Raw genomic sequence first — 27,682 nt, 5'->3', positions numbered from 1 at the left:
TGGGACAGCCAGGGGTGGTCTTTCTCCAGCAAAATGCAGAAGCCTGCACAAAGGAAGGACAAGTTATCCCACACCTCCCAGTAAGCTCCCATCTTCCAAAATCTTTGACCAGTCCATTTGTGGTCTAACCCAACACCCTGACCTCAGCAGCACAGTCTCCAGGAGTTTAGCCAGGCTGATCAGCCCCTACAGCTCCATGGACACTGGGGTCTCAGCCTGGGCAGCCTCAGAATCCTCAATGGTATCTCCAGCTCTGAACCCCCTTCACCCACACCCAGGGGCTTGCAGCTGCAGGGGTGTGGGGCCAGGGGCCATCATTTCTCTGCTTCTTTGCAGCCTGTGGTCAGGGCTGGTGTCATCAATCTCCTAGCACCCACAACTGTAAAACCTCCTTGTCCAAAGCCACCACAGCAATAAGCCGGAGGAGACAGAGAAAGCAGAGGGAAGAGTCAGCCCACAGCCAAGAAAGGAGACAAAGCACAGACTGGAAAAGGAAGGGAAAGGGAGAGAAAGCAGCAGACAAAGACCCCAAGACCCAATCCATGCCTCAGACTGGACATGACACATGACAGAAAAGACCTAGTTGATCGTGTCATGCAAACCCTCCTATCAAGCACACTCCTCATCCCAGAAGAGCACTGCCCAAAGCAGGAGGGAAGCACCAGGAGATGCTCCCCTAACCATGGGACATCCCCCATCTGATCAGCACTGAATCCCATGAAACACCCCTCTGCTGGATCCCTAAGGTAGCCTAGGGAAAACAAGATCAGAAAGATCTTCCCTCCATCCCTGGCAAGAAGCAATGATGGACCCAGGTGGAGGTGTTTGGGCCCCAGCATTTGGGCCTCCAAGGGAGCAGCTGCTACCCCCTAACAGGGTGGAGGTGCCTGTGGAAAGAGTCTTCTCCCTGGCTCCAAAATTATAGTAACCAAATGGTATGGATTGGAAGGAACCTTAAAGCCCATCGAGTTCCAACCTCCCTGCCATGGGCAGGGTCACTTCCCAATAGACCAAGTTGCTCAAAGCCACATTCAACCTGGCCTGGAACACTGCCAGGGTATCAGTCTGCCACTGCTGAGACCCACAGGGTGCACGAGGCATCAGGGAGACCCAAACAGCAATGGGTCCTGTTGGCACTTTGGTCCTCATGGTACCAGTGCCTACACTGCACCCCACTGAGCTCTTCTGAACCTTGTGCATGATGCCCAGGCTGGAGGCCATCAGGCTGCTCCTGAGGACTAAATCACAGACTGCTTGAGACTGGAGGCACTTCTAGAAATCACCCTGTCCATCCTACTGCTCTGTCAGGGCCACCAAGATCCTGCTGCCCAGGACCATGTCCAGGTGACCTTTTTAGTACAACCACAGATGGAGACTTCACCACCTCCTTGGACAACCCGAGACAGCACTTGGTCACCCACACAGTGAAAAAGGTGTTTTCTCATGTTCAGGGGGACCCTCTTGTGTTCCAGTTTGAACTGGTCCTGTCCTTGGGCACTGCTGAGAAGAACCTGGCTCTGTCCTTTTGTCAAGGAGCCCCAGCAGTGGGGCTGGCACATGCTGCTGAGGCAGGGGGAAGGTGCCTCATGTTGGACCTCCCCCATTTTTCACTCTAGTAGAGAAGCAAAGGAATGGGCCAACTTGTGTAGCACATTTTTCCCTTTAAAGAGAAGGGACCACAGAGTCCCAGCAGAGCCCAAGAGACCTCCATGTGTGTTTCAAGGCAGGGTTCAGGACAAAAAAAGATGTCTGGTGTGATTTCACCCCACAAAAAAAGCACTCCTAAATTGGCACAGTGGCACAGGGCTCAGCGGGGATCCAGGTAATGCTCAAGTCATCCCAAAGAGATGTGACTCATGGGCTGGGCTTGATCCTGCACCTCCTCACCCACCAAAAAAACATAGAAATATCTCTCCCAGGGCAGAGTGCAATTTGGGGACCCACCCACCCTGAGCCATGCCATGAGCCAAGCTTCTACAAAGATGGTGATTGCTGGGTGGTCCCTCCTTGCTTCCACCACCCCACAACAGTTTCCTCTTGTCTTTGTCATCCCAGAGCATTCCTCACTCCCACCTGAAGTGCAAATCCAGTGACTCAGACACCAAAGTGGATCAAGCTCCCACTGAACACAGCAGGACACAACTCAACCTAAGGGTTGAAGTTGTCAGGGCCAAGCTGGGCTTACGTTTTCGTTCAGAACCCCAGAAAGTCCTTAGACTCCAGTGGAGAATGCTGTAGGAGCACAGGGGCAACTGGTCTCATTCCACCCCAGCCTAGCAAGGCTGCTGTTGTTTTGGAGACACCTCTGCACCCAGAGGAAGGCTGTGAGGTGGAGCAGTCCTATTAAACAAAACAATTCAAGGTTTCTTTCAATCCCAGACACAGCCTCTGATTTCAAGCATCAAAATGTTCTCGAATAATTTAGTAGAAATTCAACTTGGGGTAGGGGGAAAAGGCTGGCAAAGGCAATCCCTGGACGGGAAATGCTGGAAAAGCCATTTAAAAACATCACCCAAGCTTCTATTTTTAATAAGAAATACCTTCTGATGATCACCCACACATTCTGGCATTCGCACTTCCTCCTGCAGGGGTGGAGGGGAGTGGTTTGGGGTACCCAGGGCCCCAGTCCTGTCAGGGAAGGGGCTACCTGACCCATGGCAGCCCTGGGGTTGAGGAAGGTCTGGCACCTGGTGCTGAGAGCTGTCCAGAGAAGTTGGCACAAGGTGCCAGGCTGCACCAAACCCAGGCTCTTGGTTGGCTCTCCAGGCCCCAGGGACACAATAGATTTCACTGCTCTCCACAGCCAGAACAGGAGGAAGGACCCAGGGGGACAGGGGCTGCAGCATGGCCCACCTCATCCCAAGTCTTTTCCTGGAACATACCACTTGAACCACTTGCATGGTCACAATCTGTTCAGCTCTGATCTTGCCTTAATGAAAAAAGCATTGGGCACTAGCCCCAGAGGTGCACACAGGTTGAAAGAAGAACTGGAGGTGCTCTTACAGTGTTTGAAAGCTTCAGTTCCCCATTCCCCCCTTTTTGGGATGCCTGGCACATGCTTTCTGAATGCCTGAAGACACAGGCTTTGCTCTGGTTTCTCCTCATCCCACCCTCTCCCAGCCATGCTGAAGGTATGTCCAGGAAAGGGGAGGAATGGCACCCTTGTGGATGAGCAGCCATGAACCACATCCCCACTGGTGACAACAGATTGAAGCAGGATGATGAAAAAACTCCACAGCATCACCAACTAAGACAAGCAGGAAGAGCAGGAAGAGCAAATCTCCCTGACCATCCTGCTGAGGAGCCAGGTCAGTGACATCGACTGTCTGGACAAGGCAGGAGCAAACAGGGAGCAGCCTGCCTGCTGCTGAAGACCTACAGAGATTCAACCAGAAGTGGAAGGGCAGAAGAAAAGTAGAAGTATCACCCATGGTCCCATGGCCTTGCAGGCTGCTGCAAAAGAGGACACATCCCCTCTGCAGGTGCTCAGGTACAGGAGAGAAAAAAAGAGCTTTTCAGTTTTTTTCCAAGGCAAGGATAGGTCTGAAGCCCCAGAAATGTTCAAGCCTTGCAGGCAGCTATTGCAGGTGAGACTAAAGTTTGAAAGGCCAGAGGGGACAAAGAGGGATAACAGAGTAAAGGAAAGAAAAACAGCAAGTGGGCTGGGATCTGCAGTGGAGTGGGAAGCAGAACACAGACTTCCTTCATCAGCTGTGACCTTCCACACAGCCACCATGGGACACAGCAGGGACTTGGCTGTGTGGGCAGATCTGAGACTACTGCAGAGAAAAAAGGTGCTGAGAAGAAGCTATCTCAGTCTTGCTTCAGGACTGCAACTGCACTGCAGGATACACCCCGAGCCAGCCCAGCCCCTGCCAGGGCTGCCCACCCTGGGGTCCTGCCACCTCCTGCCACCCTGGAGGGCAGGACATGCTGCACTGTGTCCACCAGGTTCCACAGGACCCTCCTTGGTGAGAAAGCCTACAGGGGCCTCCCACACCAGTCAGGCTTGCTCCTGCCTATCCTGATGTTTTCCAGTTTGTTTGGGACAGTGTCTTAGTACCCAAGGTCCCCAGAGACCCCTTGGGATCCTCCAAACCCAATATAAAGCTCAACAGGAGATCTGCTGGATGGATCTGGGGCTCTGGCAGGCATCCATTGGGAGAAGCACCTTATTTCACTAGATTGAGGTTCAGATGTGTGCTGAGGACAAGGAAGTAAGGGGGTTCCTAACCAGCCCCACCTGCCATGGAGGAGACAGGGAGGGGACAGGCCACGCTGCCAAGTCTGGAGGAGTGGGTGTCGAGCTGCTGCAGCCCCTGTGCTGCCCCATGCCCACCTCCATGAGCCCCACATGCTCCTGGCTCCCCTCTCCCCACCAGATCACATCCCCCAGGAGCTGGGATGCCATCGCCCTCAGCCCTGCCCCAGCTTTGAGGCAGCACAACGCCAGAAGTGTCTGCACACCAGACCACCAGCTCTTGGGAGTGGATTTATTCTGATTCCTCCCTGCTTAATATCCTTTATTCATCCCATTTGTCTCTCAGCACTAATGAGCTCTGTCCAGGCTACTTTCCCTTCTGGTTTTAGATCTGGTTATATACATAATGTATGTGTACATACATTAATGCAGAGTCATCAGAGTGCAGTCAGAAGCACAGTGCCCATCACTTCAGAAGGTCCAAGTCCCAAAGCCACTGTGATGCTGGTCCCCAGCCCTGCCCACAGAAACCAGCACTGCAGTGCCTGTTCCTACACCCAAATCCTAAAATATAAGTGCAGCACAGGAGGATTCCAGCTGCTGCAGGGAAACTGTAACTTGGAAATTTCCACGCTCTGAAGCACTTCACAGATATGCAAAAAGGACCAACAAGGTGTCAAAGGAACTTGAGCAAGTCACAAGGATGAGCAGGAGCCAGAAATAGTAGCCAGGAAGCTGGGCTACATGTGCTGGGAAGAACCATGGTATAGGTGGCCAGACACCCACCCATCATGGTGCCCCACAGTAAAAAACAACCTTGGAATGAGTGCCTCAGTGGAGCTGGATGGCAGGAGATTCACAGCCTTCAATAACTTTTCCTACCTGGCTCCAGCTCTGGTTTTCTAAGAAAGTCCTTTGCTAGTCTCATTTCAACACATATTTGCAAACAGCATTTGTCTTCCTGCAGAGCTGGAAAGAATCTGTCCTCTGAGTGCCCAGGCACTGCAGACATCCAAAGCAGGGAATAACAGAAAACACCCTAATGACTCACAAAACACAATCAAAAAAACCCCACTGCCACCAGGTTTCAGCTTGCTGCAGGTCCCCTGCTCTGCAAAAATCATTCAGAAGGAAATCAGAGGCACCAGCTTCAACACACAGGAGCTGAGAACACAGCTCTTCAGCCTCCAACCCAGCATCACAGCCCCACAGCATCAAGGATGGGGCCAAGCCTCCCAAGAGGATTACACATGTGGGCAGTTCTGACAATACATATCTCAGGTTGAGGGTATCTGAGCCCAGAAAGGAGACAGAAAGATGCCCAAAAATTATTTTAGAAGCATAAAAATGGTACTTGTCCATCATCCTTGAGTCAGCTGACAACAGCTCAACGGATTTACAGTTGGCCCAGATGTTCTGGGGATCACCTGCATCCCACTAGGTAAAGGGAGGCAGGTGACCCCACTTACAGAAACACCCACTCAAGGAGCCCCACGGTGTGGTTTGCAGGGACCAGAGACATGTCCCTGTCCTTGCCCTCCCTGTCAGGTTGCAAGAGGGCAGGGCTACCTGTAACTGAAGAAGAAAGCCCAGCCATACACAAGACTGGGTTCTTGGGTTAGGCCAGTGATGCAACCACCAGTTCAGGAGGGTTCCAGGGCACCAAACCCTGTGCCCCAGCCACACTCAGGGGGAGCTCTGAAAGGTGGGGCTCCTTTTGCAGGCAGACCACATCTCTCCAGCTCAGTGCTGGAGTACCTCACAGCAAAGCTCGGGAAAAGCTGATGAGGGAAAACCTCTCTCCCACCTCCCATGCTGCCCTCCTTCCAGACAATTAATTCCAGCTCTGCACCAGCCCCTGGCTGTTGTGCTGTGCTGCTGTGAATCATCAGCAGCCAAATGCTGACTCACAGAGGTGAGGCTCCAGATGCCACTGATGCTGAGCTCTGGCCCCCGCAGCCTCCCCACAACCTCCCCCAGCCCCCCATAAACCAGGGTGCAGGGAGGCCAGAGCCACCTCTGCTGCCACAGGGTGATGATGCTTCAAGTCATTTAATCCCACTCTACTCAATACAAAGAGCAGCTCCATCCATATCTGCCCCACAAGCCTCTAATGGTCTCCTGTGGTGAGAATTCCTCTGCCTGCTCTGCTGCCTTTGGCAAGGCTTTACCTTCATATCAGAGAGGCATTCACCAATGTCTCACCAGACCTCCTGACCTGTGGTTTTGGGCTGTGGCTGTCCCTTTCCTGAGGGGTCAGGGCAGAGCTCCTTCTGCCTTTCCACCTCCCCACTTCTCCCAGGACTCCCAGAAGAAGGGGAGCCAGCAGCAGGTCAGCCCTGAGCACAGGAGAAAGCAACACCCAGGGTACCTCACTCAGCCTGGAGACTCCAACTCTCCACAGCCACCACTCAGACAGAAGGTCGTGTCCACCCCGAAAGGAAACTGCCTTCTCAGACCCATCAGGCTCCAGCCTTTGTCTTCCCAGAGGCAATCTGGAGGCTCTTTGAGAGCAGCAGGTCTGCAGAGCCACTGAACCAGGGCAAAGACAGCTGCTCAGAGAGGTCCCTGCAGGGCTCGCTGCCATCAGGGGCTTGGCTGTGCCCTGAGGGTTTAGTCCATGTGTTCTTGCTGCCTGTAGCTGAATGGACCTGGGGATTCAGCTCATCTCTGCCTGGCTCCTGCAGAATGCCTGCTGGCTGGGACAGCAAGGCACAGGGATTTGCCATCTAGTGCATAACCACAGTTTTCTAAGACCACTCATGCCTGCACACCTGTCTCTAGCCCTTTAAGTTCCCTCCTCATGTCCTGCTATTTTCAGATCAGTCACACAGATGGATGCTTTAGCATCCAAGTCTTTTCCCAGATAATCACAATCTCTTCTGTATTTACCGTACAGCAGTTCCCTTTCTGCCTCATACCAAAGGCACCCTCCAGTTCGCAGCACACACTCAAATGTGCACACAACAGGCAGGGCTAAAGCACAGGAGCATGGGCATCACATGCCTCAGGCACCACATCCCAGCAGCAGGACACAAGGGTGCTTAGAGAAGCTTTTTTGCTCATCCACCCCCTTGACACTGCCATCCACCTCATCCAGTCCTCCCTGGCAACCATGAGGTGCTTACAGTAAGCCTCCCTCCATCCACCCATCAGCTTTGCACCACATATCCACCCACCCATGGCATGGCACACGTGTAGCCTCATCACCACATTGCCCAGAACTTGCCCTTCTCCCACTACCTCCAAGCCTGCTCCCTCCAATCCATTTCCCAAGGGCATTTGGAAAGGAGATGTCAGACCAACACAGCATGATGTCCTCCTGCCCAGCAGGCTGGTGTGAGCTCAAGCAGGTGACACTTGGAATATAAAGAATAAAATCAGTGTTCCCTGCTCACCCCATATGCCTTTCTCACCAGCCTGTGAGACCTCACACTGCCCCACCTGAGCTCTGCTCTCCTGTCCTGCTAACCAGACCAAGGTTGCCCCACCACAGAATTGTCATGGTTGCAAAGACCTCTAAGATCATCATGTGGAACACAGCACAAAGCATCAGGAGGATCTGCCTTACAGTAGGGAAGAGCAATAGGGTTTGAACCTGCCAGTGGAGGAGATCACCACCAACTGACCACAAGAGGCTGCTCCCAGGGAAACTGTGGGAACACATCAGCTCCTGTCCCCCAGCAGATATGACAGGCCTAGCCCAGTGCCTGGCTGGCAATAGAAGGCAGAAAGGTCTCATCAAGGCTGTCTGGACCAGCCCCTTCCTGAAGACAGGCCCAAGGCTGACCTGTCACTGGGCTTTAAATCAGTGCAGGGCTTTGATGGTTACTACAGACACCTTTGTCAGGGGAAGTGGTTGCTTGCCAGCCCCAAACAAGCCTTGGGCTGTTGAGTTGCCATGCTCTGCAACCACTGACCTGGTGTTTCTCAGTAATGATGAGCTAGGGAAAAGGAGTCAAACCCAGGGCTGAAGTAGCTGCTGAGGACCACAATGAGAGGTGGATGGTTGCTCTTCAATGGGGTACATGGCAGCCAGGCTGGAACTTCAAGCAATGAATTGGGTCAAGTGGGGAAAAAACATGAGAGTAAAGGCAGCAGGGATGAAATGATCCTGTGGCAACACACTCATGTTAGGGCAGTGATCCTGTGGAACCCCTCCACAAGCTTTGGGATCTACCATGTGGATAGGAACCCATGGGATAGGACTCTCCTGCCTCTCCAAATGAGATCAGACTTAATTGACACGAGTTGAACCCGTGTCTGGGTAATTGTGTATTTATATTGTATCAGCAGCTGCCAAGAGCATACACATCTGCTCACCCATCATGCATGAGCCAGGCAACAGGCAGGTATTTGACTCCAGACAGGGTGCTGGGCTTTTGCAAACAGAGCTGACAGCAGAAAAGTGCCTTACCCACCACAAAATACCCTGTCCTCCATGGACAGCCCCTTCAGGATGGGATGCTGCCCACGGTGGCATCTCCCTGCTCCACAATTGATAAAGTGGCCTGAGCTTATTCCACCAAACTAAAACCTGGAAATCAGGTTCAGCTCCAAAAGCATCATGCCATGGGTCAAATAATGAGAAAGTTGGGTGGAGGGGGAAAGCACAGTTAAGACACTATGGAGCTGACAGGAAGAGGGTAGGGCTGTTCCCCAAGTCAGCCTTGAGTTAGGCAGCAATGGCAACTCACCACCTTTCAGATCAGCCAGAGTCCATCCAGAGAGACCAAATCCTCCCTCCAGATTGCTTCCTCTGGGCTTTGGCTCCAGCCCCTTTGGCACTAGGAAAAACCAGGGAAGAGGAACATGACTTCTGCTGCATCCCAAGGGGGATGGGGCTGAGGCACCCGCTCCTCCAGATCTGTCCTGCTCCCTGCTGCACTGCTCCTGCCATGCATTGCAGCACCCTTTTGCAAGGCTTGGGCAACTTCAGGTCATTTTAAACAAGGTCATTTTCACTCCTACCCCTTCCAGTGACATCTCTGAGCTGAATGCATAAGTTCATGAATAAATTGCTGTTACCCACTGCAGCACACAGCTTAGGAAGCCAAGAAGCACCTTCTAGTGTTTCCATTAATATGCAAACAAAGGGCTCTCAGCTGGGGGGTCAAAAGAGCCCAGATTTCCTTCCCAGGTGAAAGTCCAGTCCAGACACCAGCCATTAGTGAGATCAAAGTGCAGAACTGCAACCCCAGCCCATCCTCATCCCCTGGCATTCTCTCCCTGCTCCTGGAGCACTTGGGATGGGACCTTCAGCACTACAGACCACCTGCCATCTGATCCCAGACACAGCAGCAGCATCTTCTTGGCAGACCATGACCTTAGTACTCCGGGAATTTCTTTGGTATTCTTGGCACTCATGGGTACCTCCAGTCTCACTCATTTACCCCTCCAAAAGCCCAGTCCAATTAATGCCCACAGACATGCAAAGGCCCTGCCTGCACCTGCCCACCAGCTCCACTCTCTTGCAGCCTTTGGAGGTGCCAAAGAGCCAAGGCTATTCCAGAGCTCCTGGATTTTATCCCAACTCCCTCACACTTCAGCTCCCTCTCGCTGGTGACAGCCGCTAAGCAGCACAAGTAGAAATGCCAACTTGTCACCAGCTGCTGAAAAACACTTCTGTTCCCAGGCAGAGCCACTGCTGCAGCTCCCCGAGAGCCACCTCTGCTGCCTCCTGGTCATCCACCCCAAAGCATCTCCAAAGCATCTCCGCAGGCAGATGCAGGCAGCAATGGCTGCCTTGCTGCCTCCTCAGGAGGAGAGCCTGGCAACAAAGCTGCACCATGCCAGCACCTTCACTGACCCTCAGGGGCGGGGGCATGTCTCAGCAAGGAACTGCTATTGCCAGTCTATCCCTGGCCAGGGATACCCACACGAGATGCAGGATCACAGGGACCCCAACACTCAGCCCCTACTGATCCCCAGAGCTTGTGCTTCCCCCGTGTCATGTATCTACATTACAGCTCAGCCACTTGGGAGGTGACAGGCAGAGCCAGGACAGACCCTGGCACCAGGAGCCAGTAGTGAAGGAGGCAGACCCAGTGCCAGGGATGTGCAGCCTCCAGCAGCCCTTCCCACCCCCATCACCCTCCACTGTCTGCTGAATTCTTCCCACTGCTCTAGGAAACAGCCTGGCAGGGTGTGGAAGCTCATTAAGGCTTCTTGCAAAGCCCCAGGCTGCCCAGCCTGTCCCCACTGTCACACCAGGCAGCTCTGTGGAGCCAGCACGGAGCTGCCCGGAGCTGCCTCCCCAGCCTCCTGCAGTCATCCACACAGCTCCTTCCTTCCCTCCCTGCAGCCTGTCAGTTGAGACAAAGACTTCCCAAGTGCTTACAAACACACAGCCTTGGGAAGGTCACAAAGAAAAGGGACCCAAGGCCCTGAGAGACAGCCCTGAGTAGGGACCTCGGAGCAGTGCAGCCACAGACACCTCCCCAAACCTTCCCCAAACCTTCCCCCTACCACCCTGACCACCCTTGTCTCAATGCAGCCCCCTCCTAAGGGCTGCAGGCACCCAGGCTCCATTGACACAACTGTCCCAGAGGGGACACATGCTCCACCAGCATTTCACAGCCAGCTCACCCTGCATCCACAGCCCCCAGTCCAGCCAAGGGGCTGTATGGGAGCCACAGAGCACAGGAGCCTTGGGACTCCCCACTTTTCTCCTTGCTCCAGTGAAAGATGGCAGAAGCAGGCAGGGAAGCATTGCTGGTATGGGAACAACCCCAAACAAAAGGGTCAACATAGCTTCAAATCAAATTCCCCCCCTAGGGTGAAGGTGTCAGTGATCTTGGGCAGAGAAACCACAAATCAGGGTTGAGTGATACCCAGAGACAACCAGAAGTGCCCTTCTGCCCTGAGACAGTGTGGCACAGCCAGCAGGACCTTCCCCCTGTGCTGCCTAGGGAGGATGCAGGCGATGTTGGAGCAGACAGGCAGACACACTGGAGATGGTACCCAAAGAGCTCCACCTCTGCCAGTTGCTTAGCAACCAGCATCCCGCAGGAGCCATCTCGCCTGCATCCCTGCCAGCAGCATCAGCTATGCTACAACAGCAGAAAAGGAGAGACCAGAAACCTCCACCTGGTACCCACCAGGTTCCCCCTTCCTGCTGAAGCCCCAGACCTGGCTGTGTGGGGAACTTGCACCATTGCAGCCATTCCCTACCCCCACATCTCAGCCCCAAGGCCTACAGAAAGCAATGCTTCCAGAGAGCACAGACTTCCCACCCCAAGCCCAGCTGCTGTCTGCAGAAGCTAAGAAATGCTAGACCAGGAAAGGAAAAGGACAAATGGAAACCACTTTGTACCATCTGAGCCCATCTCAAGCAGATGCTGGCGCCCAGCTGACCAGGAACCAGCATCTCCCACACAATCTGCTTTCCTAGGACACTGATGTGTCTGAGCCCCCTGTGCTCTGGGCAGCATCATCCATCAAAGCTTGGATTCTTCCCATCAGGTTCCCAAGATGAAAAGGACAAATCACAAGCCTCAGCATCACTGTTGCTTCCTAACTGATAGACACCAGAATCCCTCTAAATGTCTTAAAATTCCTTTGCAGGGAAGAAAATTCTACAAGTTCACAGGAGGAAAAGCAGCAGATCAGTAAGTGAAACAAGAAGGAATTTTTCTTGCAATCATCTTTCTGGATATAGCCTGCAATTCAGGCAGTCATGGATGCTGTTCATCTCACTTCTGAGTGAAGAAAGATTAGCTGGCTGGGAAGAGGAGCAGGCAATTGCTGTATTAACCAGGGAAAATCAAGACTTGAAAATAGACCTTCTGGGGTTACTTAAATGTCCCCAGCACTGGTATCTCTAGAAGAGGTCAGACCTCTCATGGGGCAAAGCTAGAGAGCAAATCAAGCTTTTGCTTCAACTTGGCACCTGAAAATCTGATTAATCACCAGTGCTGCAAGAAATCAACGTAGCCACAAGCACATTGTCCCAGTCTCATTTAAAAAGCTGAGGGCCTTCCAGAAGCTTTCAGCCCTGCAGCAACAGCCTCCTTGCAGCTTGGCACTGGGTGCCAGCACCAGAGAGGGCAAAGGCCCATCCACTGAAGTGGCCCAAGACACCTACAGTCAGGTCTCCAGAAGTTCCCCCCTTCTCCTGTCCTTGTGCCTAGGGCCATGTTAAATGGCAAGGGACATGCCACCAGAGGGTAGGTAGGGTTATCACACACCCAGCTCACTCACCAGCATCATCAAAGCCAAAGGTTTTTGAGTGAAGCAAAATAAAATATCACAGGTGGGTTAATTCTTCTTTTTTTTTTTTTTTTTTTTTTTTTTTAAGATATGGGGAGGTGATAAATTATGCAACATAATGATTGGGTTTTTAAAACAAGCCCAAAAGAATTTTTTTTGTTGGACTGCAGGCTTAACAATGCACAGAGAACAAGTCAAAGGCATGAGCAGGGCCAGGGCAGCAACATGAACCACAGAGGATGCACAGCACCCTCCCAAGCTTCTGCTGAAGAGTGAGCCACAGACACCTCCCAAGCACTGCCTTTATCTGCTCCTGGAGACTATAAACAATGCCACCCTTGGGATTTAGTCCATTTGTTTTGTATTATTCTCAAGTGTGAAGCTAAAAATTCCAGGGGTTTTTTGTTGTTTTTTTTTTTTTCTTGAACTGCAAATACATCAGGTCTATTGCTCAGGTGCCAGCTGGGTCAGTGGAAGTCTGCTGCTGCCCACACTATGCCCAGAGATCCCATGCAAGGAATCCAGCCCAGGAATGACACCAATTTTGCCACTTGATTTTAACCCTTTTCAAGCCTGACACCACTCCTCCATTTCGACACAACCAGATGATGACCCTGCAAGAGGGGTGACAGGAATCAGTCACCTGGACAATGTGCACATGTAATTCTTTTGTGCAGCTGCACAAAACCTGTGCCAGGATTAAAACAGGGAGTGGTGCACAGGGACCTCAGCAGCACTACAGAACTGTTCCCCCATCCAGCATCCTCCAGGCCTCACCCCACCAGGGGACCCATGGCACTGGCTGGTCCCTCGGGCAAAAGGCAGACATTTTCTGGAAAGCTAATATTGATGGTTTTCCCTCGCAATTCTCCCCCAATCCTTCCATTCTACCTCCTGGACAATCCTGAGCAGTTGTTTTTCTCAGCTGTTTCATCTCTTTCCAGCTACGAAAGGATGTACACTTACTGCCTGCAGAAGCTCATTCAGCTTTGATGTGTCTCAAACTCTACCCCCAGGATATTCATGGATATTCATGGAACTTGGACAATTAAATGACTGCAGAAGGACAGGCAGCAGGAAGGTTTTTTTTAAACTAGAGTAAATAAAGCAGAAAGAAAATCAAACCTGAATGAAACCTCTCCTCCCCACCACACCCAAGGGCAGAGCCCCAAGGTGACCACCAGTACCTCATGCTCAGAGACGAAGGTCCAGGCACCCCAGGTGCAAACCCATGGCAGGACAGGGTGCTGCAGGCAGTCTGAATGCAGGGAGCAGGGACCCCACTGTCACAGCCCAGCTGGCCTTGCATGGCAGAGCCAGGGGAGAACTCCCCAGCATACAGCTTGTGCCAAGCAGCCCTGGGCATGGCTGGCACAGCTCCTGCCTGCCCAGCTAAACCAGGGCAGCCACAGTTGAGAGCAGGGACAAAAGCCTAGCAGCAGCTCAAAGATGGTCCAGGCTCAGACAGGTCCATCCCAGGCTGACCCTGGTGTCCTACACAGCCCAGCCTGGTCACAGGGCAGAGACATCGTGGCTGCAGCAAGTGTGTGGCTACAGCACTCTGACCACAGCATAAGGGGAACAAGACAGAGATGCTTTTTATAACAGCCATCCATCCATCCATCCATCCACTGTGGCCTATGGATGGTGGGCAGGACACCTGTCCTGCAGCCAGGAGAAAAGTCCCCTGGGGAACAGCACAGACTGCTGATGGAGGCTACCCAGGGCTCAGCACGAAGACAGAAGACATGATCTTGCCTGGTAAAAGTGTTGGATGGGTGACAGTCATGCAGGGATGCAGGCAGGGCTGTAGTCCTGGCATAGCACAGCACCACGTGCCTCAGCTCACTGGTACCTGGTCCCTCACCAGGGACAGGAAGGTGCCCCATGGTGGGTGCCTTCTGGAAGAGAAGTCTGGACTTTTCAAAAGATGAGGCTGCCCATCTCAGCCACCAGGTGGATGAGCCAAGCAGTGACAAGGTCACCTGCCACCTCAGACAGCCTCTCATGTGGGACTTGCCTAGAGGTGGGTGTAGAGCACAGGACCCTGATCCATGCCAGAAGCACACAGGTTTGTTCAGCTCTCCCCTGACTCCAAGACATCCATCAAGGGTTCTGGTGCAGAAAACAGCCACTTGGAGCCACTGGCATGGGGGCCACCAGTGCCTCTTAGGATGAGCACACACACCACTCAACACCACATCCCCTGCAACAGCATCAGGGACAGCCAGTGAGACTGCCACTGGTGGCAGTGAAGGGGAGGGATGGTGACCCACCCAGCACAGCCTCAGCAGCCAGCAGAATATCCCCAGTGGCTGAATGTCTCCACCTCCTCAGCAACCTGGATACCAGCACCTTCTTACTTGCAGCTGAGCAGCCTTGTGAAGCAGAAGGTTTGCTGAAGCTGTAGCAGGATTACAGCAGCCCTCTTCTTACCTCATCCTCCTGCCCTTTCCATCCAAAATTCATCACTGACACAAGACCTTGCAAGGAGGAACAAGAAGCATCACATGAGGGTCCCAAGGATCAGCAGTGCCCCTGCTCACCCCACCAAACACAACCATAGGGTTCAGTGGGTACAGCTGGGCTTTTTGCCAGAGGAAAGTGGACCCTGAGCAGCAGCCACATGCAGACTGACACAATGCCAGCTACCTCAAATAGCACTGACTGGTACAAGCACATGGGAGCAAGACCAGCATCCTTCAGGTGGCACCAGTGGTAAGGAGAACCAACCTCACACTCCATCCATCAAGTTCAGGGGTCTCAGAGGTTCTGAAAGCTTCAGTGTAAAGTTCCCTCTGGTGCCCTGCCAGTTTCTCCATCACCCTACCAAGTCTCCTGCCTTCTTGGTGGTGGGGAAGGACACAAGCCAAGACCCAAGTCCCAGGGCAGCACATGACTCCAGGGAGAACTGGCCCTTTCCTAAAGGCCATGAGCAATCCCACAGCTGAGGAAATACTGAGGACTCTGTCAGCAGGCTGCGGTGCTTTACCCAAAGGCATGAGAACCTCCCACGTCTCCTGCAGCAGCACCAGAAAGGCAAGCAAGCTCCTGCACCACAAACCTGTGCTCTGGATGGGGCTGAGCCCGGCAAGCTGTAGCCAGGGGAGCAGATCATGCCCCACAGAATCTGTTGACCTCCCAATGAGCAGCTCTTAGTGCCTGCTCTAGAGCTGCTGAGGGTGAGAAGTGGCCTTAACATGGTTTAACCCCTGCAGCAACAGGGAGGAAAGCCAAGAAACTCAGAAGCCTCTGTCCCAGAATAGTCATTGTTCCAGCAAGAGTTGTAAAGAGCTGACACCACCAGCACCCACCTGTTGGAAGGTGATGCTCCAGAGCCTTGCTGTGTCAGGGCTGAGGTCTCTGCTGGATGTAGTGCAGCCTCTGCACCCACCCTTGGCAGCCAGCCCTGCAGATCCCTCATGCACACTGTGCCTGGTCAGACGCTACTTAGAGCTTCCCACCCCTTGGGTCCTCCTGTGACAAAGAGGCTGCAGAAACACCAGTCCTCAGTGGCAGATCCTCCTCCACAGGAATCTGAGAACAGACACCTTTTCCACACAGTCCTGGTGGGATCCCCAGCTTAGCAAGGCCTGTTCCAGCCCTTCATACCTTTGGCCAAAGCCAGTGGTGAGGGTGGTACATCTCATGGGACATCTCATGGGAACAGCTCTCCACCACAGAGACCTGCTGAGGACTTGGGTGAGCACACAGCAACCAGAGCAGAAAAGCAGAAAAGCTGCACCTCCCAAGGCAAACCCCACCTCCTGCCACATGAGCAGAGAGCACCCAGTGCCCAAGGTGGTGCAGGATGACAGTGCCAGCAAGCAAAGAACCTTCAGCTGGCAGGAAGAGGGCTTTGAAGACAGGCAGGCACCCCAGCCCATCCCCTGGTAATGCAGCTCAGGGGAAGCCCAGCTCCTAGCTGAGGTGATGCAGAAGAGGTTAAAAGTACCAGCCAAAGCAAGCAGAGTGCTGGGCCAGGAGCCAGCCCTTCCCAAGATGAGTCTGAAGGAGCCGGCAGCTCACCCCAGCCCTCAGGGTGCACATTGCCACATACCACAAACCTGTTTGCTCAGCCCAGGCCACAGCAGCTGAGATGGCACCAAGCAACCCCAGGTCGAGGCTCCCAAATCAATTACACAGAAACACAGAATGTTGGAAAGGACATCAAGAGATGGAGTGCAACTCCCCTGGCAGAGCAGGACCACCCAGTGTAGGTCATACAGGAATGTGTCCAGGCAGGTTTTGAGTATCTCATGAGAAGGAGAATCTACAGCCTCATTGGGCAGCCTGTTCCAGTGTTCTCTCACCCTCACAGTGAAAAAGCTTTTTCTAATGTTTATATAGAACCTCCTATCCTCCAACTTGCACCCCTTACCCCTTATCCTATCACTGGACATCACTGAGCAGAGCCTGGCTCCATCCTCCTGACACTCATCCTTTACATACTTGTAACCATTACTGAGGTCACCCCTTGGTCTCATCCAAGCTGCAGAGCCCCAGCTCTCTCAGCCTTTTGTCACAAGGAAGATGTTCCACTCCCTTCATCATCTTTGTGGCTCTGCACTGGACTCTCTCAAGCAGTTCCCAGTCCTTCTGGAACTGAAGCTGCAAGTGTCCCAGCAGCCAGAGGCAGGACAGGGGGAGCAGGCAGACCCCTGCCTGGGACCCGCCTGTCCTCTCCTGTTGGCTGTGCCAGGGTGATGGGCACGGCGGAAAGAACAGCTTCATCTTCCCAGCTACTACATAAAACAGACCAGCAGCATTCCCCAGGCACAAGGTGGGCCATGCAGTGTTCTGAGCCAATCCTTATGATAAGGAGATAACCCTACCCAGGGTGCTGGAAGGGAACTCGGCAGCTGCTCTGTGCTCATCTGCACTTTGCAAGCATCAGAAACTGCCCATGAGCAGAGCTACAGGGATAATTCCCTCAGTGCTGCATCCAGAACAGTTTGCCCAAGATTTGCATAGCCACATGGAGCAGTAATCCCAGGCAGGGACCAAGAACCCCAGGGAGACACAAGGACCACCAGCACCACAGCAACCCCTCCACTCCTGCTCCAACCCTCACACAGAGGACCTCACAACCTGGCAAGGAGTCCAGGGCAGCTCTGGTGCAGCAGAGGGAGAAACACTGAACCCAAGGCTGTTATGGCAACAATTGGTGTCCTCTGGACCCAGATCACCCATCTGCAGACATGCTTGATGGGTGACCACTGTGACCAGCAAGGCACCTCAGAAACAGGCAGGGGAGCTGCAAACCATCCATCACTAGGGAACACTCTTCCTCTGTTGGTGACACCAGAGAGCAGCTCCTGTCCCTGCTCCAGGTCACCTGCTGAGGCAATCAGCTCTTGGAGACAAAAGCAAGAGAAAGGCAGAGACCACAGGTTCAGGCATCTTGCACTGGCTAGGGGTGATCAGCTGCCTTATGTGTAAGGACAACAGAAAATAAGACACCCTGGGCAAGCCTGTAAGCAGCATTTTGGAAGAGGAGAGAAGCTTAAATAGATAAAGAGCAAGGAGAGATGCCAAAGGAAGCCCAGCTCAGGCATGTGCTTGGCCTTGTCTCCTTCCATCTTCTTCCTTCCAAAGGAAGGCCCAAGCTCTCTGCCTGCAGTTATCATCCTCTGATTGGCAGCCCCGGAGAGCCATTTTGTAGCAGTGGCCACAAAACACCATTTTCCTCAAGGTAATGGTCACATCTCGTGCACCACTCCTGAGAAGGATGGAGTAGCTGGGTTGGAAGGGACCTACAATTATCACTCCAACCGGCTGGTGACACCCACCCCTCTTCAACACTCCTTTCCCACCCAGTCCCTGCAGCAAGCCCCTCATGACACCCAGGAGGTCAGGAGGTCAGATATTACATGAGCTGAGAGGGAGCTATAGAGAGAAACGTGAAGCTCATCACCAGCACAATCCCTGTGCCATTACAGGAGTGTCACCAACCCTTCCAGAAGCAGGAGGACACCTCCCTCAGCACAAAGCAGCTGCTGGCCCAGGCTGTGCTGCCAAGGCTTCACTTGCCTGGACTCGCCAGGGAGCTGGGACCTGCAGGCAGCTGGCACACAGGTGGGCACACAGCCAGGGAGATGTTCTGCTCTGCAAGTGCTTCCTCAAGGCCCTGATGCTGGTTCCCAAGATACAACTGAATGAGGAAACACAAACACAAAGCCACTCAGACATGGTCCACTGAACCCCATCTGCATCCAAGACACGGATGCAGCAAAACATCACCAGCAAAAGTGAGGGGTTGGCTGGGTACCTCGAGGTGACCATGATGGTGGCATGGGTCCTCCTGCTTCCCGTGCCCACCTGGTGAAAGACAAGCCTTGACCCCACCAAACATGGGCAGAGCTTCCTGCCAGGCACTGCCCAGGAGCTGAACACTCCCAGTGCCTGCTGCCCCAGCAGTGTTCCCCACCCAGAGTGGAGGCACACCCCCAGCTGGAGGGAAACTGAGGCACAAGCAATGCAGATGGCATGTAATCCACCACCACCAAAGCTGGGCCTGCAGCTCAGACCCCCACCAAGTCCAAACAAGGTCTTTCAGCACCCAAGTTCTTTAGTATACACAGATGGAATAAGAAACCTGCCATTTTTCTTGCTCTACAGACACAGGCTGGACCCACAAAGAGCTCTCCTAGAGGGACTGTCTTTCAAGCACCTCTGATGAGAAACCACTCATAAAAGAACTGGCCCATTCAGAGCCAGAAACACCTCTAGCCCAAAGGAGCACATGGCAGGAGACCATCAGCACCCTCAGCAAGGACACAGATCCCCTGCCTGCCTCTGCTTTCTGTGGGCAGGAGCCAAACCCCAGTAGGCAGCAAGACGCAGGGTGCAGAGTGCAGGGTGCTGTGCTTCTGTGAGGCAGAAGAGGGATAGGAGAGCACCTGGAGTGCAGCCAGGGAGATCCGTGTCTTCAGTTTTTAGATGACACCTTCCTCCCATCCTGGGCCCCCAATGAGCTGCTGCATTTCTCTACACCCAGGCTCACCTTGCATGTCAGAGAGCAAAGACAGAAGCTGACCCTGTCCTCCTGGCTCTCCTCTGCAGGAGCAGCTCACGGGTGGCATGGCAGGGTTGGCACCATGCAAACCCACTCTGTTCACCCTGCCAAATGGCTCACAGTGGTCAGCTGATAAGGCCTGGACCACAAGCCCTTCACACTTTCAGATATCCCAGCAATCTAATTTTGCAGCTCAGACTCACGTCTGTCTTCTCCCAGCGGTCCCTGGTGTAGTGAGACAGGACCAGGTGCCCTGAGTTATTGATGAGTGGGTGTGGGTTCACCTGTGTCTGGCCTCACTCCTGAGCATGTGCAGGAGCAGGGGGCCAATAAGAGAGCAGCTGACACCCACGGAGAGAGCTCTCACTCTTCAGTGAGGATGGGGAAGCACACAGCTCAAGGAGCCCCAGGAGCAGGCAAGAAGGGGTAGATCCCGAGGCCTCAGGAACAACCCTAGGACATCGTCCAGGAATGGGCTAAACCCTGAGGCCTCAGGAGCAGCCCTAGGAGCAAGAAGGGCTCCTTCCCACTACATCTGGTGGAGAATGCGGGCAGCCTGCAGAAAACCCAGCTGGCACAGAAACTGCAAGAACATCCTCCCTGTAAGGTATGATCATCAAGCTCTCTGGACAGGAAACCCCAGAGCAGAGGGGAAAATCCCATGAGGAAGGGTTAAATCCCGAGGCCCATGAGGAAAGAAACCACGGAATAGAGGGAAACCAAGCCAGAAGAGCAGATACAGGAGGGAGAATAATAACTAGAAGAACAACTTGCAGAGACTCTGTGAAAAGTGCCTGGTGCAACTTGCAGAGGCTTTGTGAAATATGCCTAGGCTAAGCCCTTGAGCAGAGGGAAATCCCATGAGGAAGGGTTAAATCCCGAGACCCATGAGGAAAGAAACCCCGGAACAGAGGGCAAGTGCCTGGGACAATTTGCAGAGACTTTGTGAAGAGTGCTCAGACAACTTGCAGAGACTTTGCCAGAAAGGGGCTGACATCGAGCGAATATATGGGTATGCTTAATTCCCCTTAAAGAAAGAAGGTTGAAAGAAAGAAGGTTGAGAATTCTCCCCAAAATATGTGTAAGGGTTGAGAATTCTCCCTAAAAATATATGTAAATTGTGTGATCTTTAATTCCCCTTAAAGATCTAAATGTTAAAAAGATGTAAATGTAAAAAAGATGTAAATGTAAATGTCTGTGTAAAAAAAAAAAAAAAAAAAAAAAAAAGGGGGGGGAAATGTAGTGAGACAGGACCAGGTGCCCTGAGTTATTGATGAGTGGGTGTGGGTTCACCTGTGTCTGGCCTCACTCCTGAGCATGTGCAGGAGCAGGGGGCCAATAAGAGAGCAGCTGACACCCACGGAGAGAGCTCTCACTCTTCAGTGAGGATGGGGAAGCACACAGCTCAAGGAGCCCCAGGAGCAGGCAAGAAGGGGTAGATCCCGAGGCCTCAGGAACAACCCTAGGACATCGTCCAGGAATGGGCTAAACCCTGAGGCCTCAGGAGCAGCCCTAGGAGCAAGAAGGGCTCCTTCCCACTACACCCTGGGATGCCTCAGGCTGGCAGTGCCCAGGGACGCGTGGATCCACACCCAACAAAACTCAACAGCTGGTTTATGGACACACTGCACTCCTCCAATCCTCTGCACAGAGGAGAGGACATGTTAAGCACAGCTCAAAAAGCCACTCCATAAGTGGGCAAAGACTCAGACAGACAGCAGAAGCCTTTTTGTTGGCAAAAGAGCCGTTGCCCAACTCCTAACTAAACTAGGAAAAAACCCAACACGCAAACACAAAACAAGTCCAAGCCCAGCAGTTTTGTGCTCTGGTAGCAGCAGGCCAGATTCCCAGTCCTACTGGGGGTTTCTGACAGATGAGCCATCCCACATCACTGCCTCTTGAGCAACCCCTCCTGTGCACAAAACCCACCCAAGCTTCTTACGTCAGATCTTTAAAGGAGAATAAAAGCTTTCAGAATAAACTCACACTGCTTCCAGGGGCTGTTCTCAGCACTCTGCTTGGGCACAGCTCACAACCTGCAAAGAAGAAATCAGATTGGGTTAGAAAGAAATGGAAAAAAACCCACCTTCCCAGAGCTTATAGCAAGTGCAGGGAAGGGCACTAGCCAGACACTTCATCACAAGATGGTGCCTGCACAGTTCAAGCACTGCAGTCAGACTCCACACAAATCCGCTGGCTGGAAAATGTAAGCTCCAGATTATGTTGGATGCCACTTTTCTCTCAAAAAGACTGATGTGAAAACAGCACCTTCTCACGCAGTCAGCCTGCCCGCTGCATGTGCTGTGTGCCAGCTCTGCTCATTTGAGTGAGAAACCCAAGTATTTACTAGAGGCAGTGCCACAGAACCAACACACCCCTGAGAAGTGAAACAGATACCCACCCTCCTGGGTTGCACTGCTGGGCACTGCCCAAGTTCTCCTTTCAGGGCCATCTGTGCCACTGCATTGTCCTGACCCTCCAGCTCACCTTGGCAGTGATGCCAAGGCCAACATCTGGTCAGCAGGACTTGTGCCCCAGGTAACAGTGCAGGTCAGTGATGCAGGACTGATGCCAGCCAGTCCCACTCCATCATCCACAGACTGACCAGCAGCTCTGGGCAATGGGGATTAAAAATCAGCAGTTTTAATAGGAACAGCCCAAATCCTGCAACAGCACTTTTAGGGCCACTTTTTAGATGATAGCTGCATCTAATGGGGGAGGATATACTGCCCAGCAGGCATTACAGTTACACGAAAAAGGAAGCCTAGCTCTACAGCAGAGCTATATACCTTCTGCTATTCCAAAGGTTAATTTTCAAACACACCCTCAATAGGCAAGAACCATCCTCCCAGAAAACCAGAAGCAAAGCAGGCAGGATGATCTGCCTATGCAAAGCACTAGCATCTCCCATGGATTCAGCAAAAACCTTTCACTCTCTGCAAGCAAACATCAGCTGTGTGTAGTCCGACACAGTTTGCCCTGAGTGATGCTGATCCACAGCAGCTTTCCCAAGAACTCGTTCACAGCATAAAAGCTGCTCCACTTTCCATTTGAACAGTGCCCCAGCAGCTCAGCAATGCAGTGACTGATCCAGCACTGGCACTCCAGCCATTCTCTCCCAGTTCCAGTACCTGAAAGGAACCTGCAGTTAAGCTGGACAGAGACTTTTCATAAGTGTCCAGCAATAGGACAAGGGGAAATGGATTTAAACTGAAGAAGAATAGGTTTAGACTGCAACTTAAGAAGAAGTTCTTTAGTATGAGGGTGGTGAAGCTCTGGAACAGGTTACCCAGGGAAGCTGTGGCTTCCCCTTCCCTGGAAGCGTTCAAGGCCAGGTTGGATGGGGCCTTGAGCAGCCTTGTCTAGATGAGAGGAAGGGAATTTGGAGTAGATGATTTTTAAGGTCCCTTCAAGCTTAACCATTCTATGATTCTATGACAAGGACTAGACCTGCTGCTGTCCTCCAGGCAGAAAACTTGATGCTGTAAGGTTAGGGGCTGGGCTTTAGCACCTCCAAAGAAAAAAAATCACCTTTCAGCAGTGAAAAACTGCACCCCCAAAGGATTTGCATGAGAGACAGGGTAAGAACAAGGAGTTACAGCCACCACCCAAAGCATGGTCCTGCCTCAGCTCCTGCTGCTGTCACACCAGGGGAAGTCCCAGCAGGACGTCATCAAATGCTGGTGCTGGGCATGCCCACCAGGGTCAGACTCCTTTCCAGCCACCACACAGACTGGTTTTACTGGTTCAGCTGTCTCAGTGACAGGCAGTGGGGCTGGGATGCAACATGGGGCACCCCTGGCACCTGCGGCCCCGTGTCCCCTTGCCCAGACACACCACAGGAGCTGAACACACAGACCCTGGTGCACAGCTTGCTGCTCTCCGAGACCTGGAAATCAGGTTTTCCCAACCCACTCACAAATAGGCACAGAGTCTGTGCTGCCCACAGACCCAGAGGTGCCATGGGCATGTGAAGACTACTGTCCCTGTGCCCACACCCCTCAGTCCCACAGCCCACCACAGGAGAAGTCTCCTTCACATCTCTCTTCTTCACCTGCCCCCTCTTCTCCAACAGATGCTGCTGTTCTGAGGCTAAGGAGCCCAAGGAGATGAAGAGCCCCTTCAGTTCAAGCTGCTCTGGGCAATGGACTCCAACATTAGCACCCCCTGCTCCCACCTGCAGACAAATCACACAGAACTGTGGGCACCCAGGGAGCTCTCTCACCCTTTGGTGTGGTATCCATGGCCCTGCTCCTATGCTGCCAAGCCCAGCAATTTCTGTGGGAGGATCCTGTGCTGCTCCCAGGTTCCTACACTTGGCATTCTCCACATAAAGGGCAAGTCAAGGGACGCAGAGCCAGGCAAAAGAGCAGCAGCTTTCAACAGACCCAGAAGAAGGGGGCTGGCCAGGGCTGCACCGTGTTCCCCCTGCAAAGGAGGATGGTGAATGCAGTCACTGAGGGCAGGGTGGTGGCACTCAACAGTCCCCAACCTGCCTGTGTTCACCCTCCATCAGACACTGAGCATCCCTCCTTGCAAGCTTTGGCTGCATGAAGCAGCATTCAGCAGGATGGCTGCACCACAGCAGGCTCTGAGCTACAGACATGTTGGAATCTGAGCTACTGCAACAATGCATACCATATCAATGAAGCATTCTAAGAATACAGGCTACAGGCAGGAGGAGTGGGACACCTCCCCCCCCAAAACCTGCTCCCTTCTACCTGCAAGCAAGCAGCTCCTCATAACGCTCCTGCTAGCAAAATCCATGCTAGATTGCATTGTGATCTCCTGCCACACAGCTCTACCCAGTGCCAGGCCAGGGCACACACCCCCTCAGCCACAGACAGTGCCCCAGGCCTTGAAAACATCCCACAGTGACTCACACTGTCACAGCATCATCATGGCACCCATCCCACCTGGCCCTGACAGGTTGGGCACTGGGAGACATCAGCTGCCAGGTGGAGACTCCAGTGGGTGCAAGGGGCAAAGCCTGGGCAACACCACTGACAGGCTCAGCCACTTGTTGGGGTCACTAGGGAGCCACATGCTGAGCTCAGCTCACTCAAATCTAGGCCAGCACATTGCAAAAATGCTGATGTGTCTAACAAAGGGCAAAGAAAGGGTTGAGGAGTCACACTGTCCCCTTCAGATGTCCACCAGAGCAGGGACACGGGGCAGCTCCACAAAGCAGGACTGCAGAGAGATGCAGCAATGATGGCTCCACACTGCACAGGGACCACATTAGCTCTGGCAAGCCACTAAGGAACAGCCCAGACAGCATTCAGATGACCATGCACTACAGCACCGTGGGCCCTCCAAGTTGCCCTGCATACACACGTAAGTCTGCCACAGCACTGTGCCAGGAGTGATGGAGCTCCAAGGCTCTTGCAGCAGCACAGAAATGGCCTGGTGGGCTTACTCAGACAGGAGGAGTTGCCACCAAAACACTGCCTGGACAGCTACCTTTTCTCTACATGCTGTAGTGACTCTAACAGCCACCCTTAAGTCAGCTACGTTTCTTACAAATACATCACACACAAGACAAGGTGACCAACAGAGTTCACTCACATCACACTACCAGAAAGCAGCTTTTGGTTCTGTGCAGAAGAGCCCCAGTGAATTTGCAGAGCATGCATACACCCAGAGCCAGGTCAGACCTCAAAGGAGGTTACTCTTGTGGCCAGTTCATTCTGTAGGACCTTCATCTGTCAGGACACCTGTAGTAAATCTCCTAAAAGGCAACACTGCTGAGAATTCAGGCTGAGTTTTCCACCCAAACTTCACCATCAACACTGGGTTTGTATCATTACCAAAAACTGCACCTTCCCACCCACAGTGAGCAGCAGATCCAACCATATGACCACTCTGGGGTCTAAACACACCCCTGTTCTCCCACTTTGAGACCTTCACCACATCCCTCTCATCACCAGCAGGGACCTAACACTTTCCCAGGTGCCACAACATCTCATGCGCAGCAGGAGCTCCAGCAGGTAGAAACACTGCCAGATCAATAGCCAACCTAATCCTAACATTAAATTACTTCCCCCACACGTGACACAGGTTTCCCAACAGGATCATTTTGGAGAAAAACCAGCAGGACCCCTCCCAGCACTGCAGCCCTCATCCACAGCCACCAGGGTGATGGTCCTGCATGGATGGGCAGGAGGAGGCTGTGAAGGGCTGGTCCATCCACTCTCCCACCTGATACCTGCCAACCTCTGTCCCAGCCAGGATGGGTTTCTGCTGGCACTCACCCCAGAAAGTACAATTAGCTGCCTACAAAGGGAATGTGTCATTTAAAACGCACAATCAGATTTCCCAGCCCTTCTGCCCATGACAATATGCCTCCTGAAATGGCTCATTCTCTTTTCCTACAGAAACACGTTTCCCTTCAAAAGCCAGATACAAAGGGGAAGTGGGGGTAGGGGGAAGAAAATGCAAAGCTAAAAATATCTTCTAAGAGATACCACTACAGTAAGAGATTCACAGGAAAATGAGGTGGGAAGGGGGCTGTGAATGTGCCAAAATCCCATTTAATCTCTCCTCAGACAACTGAAAAATCCACTGAAGGCAGAAACAGTACCTCAACATTTCCTTTGTGCATGAGATGACTCCACCCTGTGTTTTCCTCTCCATCTGATGCTCAGGGAAGGATACCAGCATACGTCTCAGCTCTGCTGCCAGGCAGTGAGCAGGGCCAGCAGTGGGTTAGTAGGAGCAGCAGTAGGAAGGAGCTGGTGGGTGGATCCTGGCAGCAGAGCTGTGCTGCAAATCCTCATTCAGCTTTGCCTTGAACACAGGATGCGCTTTACACTAGCGCAGCACTCGGTCCTGGTTTCCAGCTTATTCCCAAAATCTTCCCAAAATTTCAAATCAGCCTTTGGGACTGAGAAGGAGTTGGGGACAGCAAAGCCCAGTGACATGGCTGCAGCGTCCAGTCTGAGCAGGTGAGTAGAGGGCTGGTTTCTGAAAGGGGGGATGGAACAGATACTGAAATGCTACCACAGTTCATCTCCACAAAGAGGCCAAGTACCAGAGTAAAACTGCTGACCTGCTGGCAACTGCAGATCAGCAGCTTCAGCCTCATTTGTATCATGTTTTGATCACAATAGGGTCAGCCCTGTCCCCTCTCCACTGTGATCACATCAGCTCCTGCCCTGGCCAGATCCAGCCTGGGGCACTGCTGAACCAACAGGGAACCTAGTAGTGCCCTCTGGAAGGCAAAAGCTGGAGCATCAGCAGAAGATGGCAAGAAAATCCTCTTTCAGGGCACTATCATTCAGATTTTAGGTCTCTGTCTACAATTCCCACTCTCTCAGATAACCTGGAGGTACAGGGGCATGCACACATTACAGGCAGGGCACTGACTCAGTTCAAATGCAGAGCACTCTCAGCTGTATACCAGGACAAGCAGGCATGAAGTATTTGTACCAAATCTGAGAAGACTGCCCCTTTCCACAGTCCCACAACTCCCTCTCCAGCTCAAACACTGGCTCCAGGCCCAGCTGTACAAAGCTCAGCTCAACAGCTCTTCACACAAATGCCTCCAGGCACCCCCAAATAGTTCTGCTCCTGAGAGCAAAGCAGGGTAGAGGGAGCAAATATCATCCCAGGCAAGGGATATCCACAGGGCCTGGGCCCAGCATCCAGCTCCACACCAGGGACATGCTGTGAGAATGGGAGAGTTGCTGCAGAAAGCAGCTGCTGTCTCCATGGTGGAAGATTTGGCTGCTCAGGTCTCCTCCTCTTCCCTTTTGGCACTCCTATGTACTGGACAACACACAAGCTTCTACTCAAGGGCTGGGAGGAAAGAAAAGGTGGATTTGAAGCCACGAGGAAATGCTGTAACATGTCCTCACCCAAGACAATCTCCTCTCCCCATGCTTCCCTGTAAACCAGACAAGGTGATGTACATGAGAAAGACTGGTGCACGAATAAGAGGCAGTAATGCTCGCTTCATAGACCCAAATGGCACAGGGCATGTGCTGGAGAGGATCTCCCAAGGGAGACTGTCAGCTCCCACGGATCCATACAACTCCTGGCAGGCTCAAGTGACAGCATGAGCCAACAGTGAGTGCAAGTCCAGGCTCCAACCCCAGTGTCCCCAAGCTGAAGGAGCCAGACAGGGCTCTCCCATCCTCCTGGCATCCCAGAACCTCACAGGTCTCCCTGGTACAATCGCCCCAGTTGTGGCAAATCAAAACCTGCTGACTCAGAGACACCCAACTACTCTAATGACAACAATAAGCCAC

At 52.8% G+C, this 27,682-nt stretch overlaps 1 protein-coding gene across 3 annotated transcripts in view; it reads right to left on the bottom strand.

Annotated features, from left to right (window-relative positions):
- EPB41L1 (erythrocyte membrane protein band 4.1 like 1) overlaps positions 1-27,682 on the bottom strand; it is a 64,442-nt gene that overhangs the window by 33,817 nt on the left and 2,943 nt on the right. For all 3 annotated transcript variants that reach the window (XM_030463145.1, XM_030463146.1, XM_030463147.1), the window contains exon 2: positions 21,417-21,466. The gene's annotated coding sequence lies outside the window, so the exon portion shown is untranslated. The remainder of the gene's footprint in view (positions 1-21,416; positions 21,467-27,682) is intronic.

This window comes from Calypte anna, chromosome 20 (genome assembly GCF_003957555.1).
Source record: "Calypte anna isolate BGI_N300 chromosome 20, bCalAnn1_v1.p, whole genome shotgun sequence".
Classification (NCBI taxonomy): domain Eukaryota; kingdom Metazoa; phylum Chordata; class Aves; order Apodiformes; family Trochilidae; genus Calypte; species Calypte anna.
The sequence above is the reverse complement of the archived record's forward strand: the minus strand, read 5'-3'. Positions and strand labels throughout refer to the sequence as shown.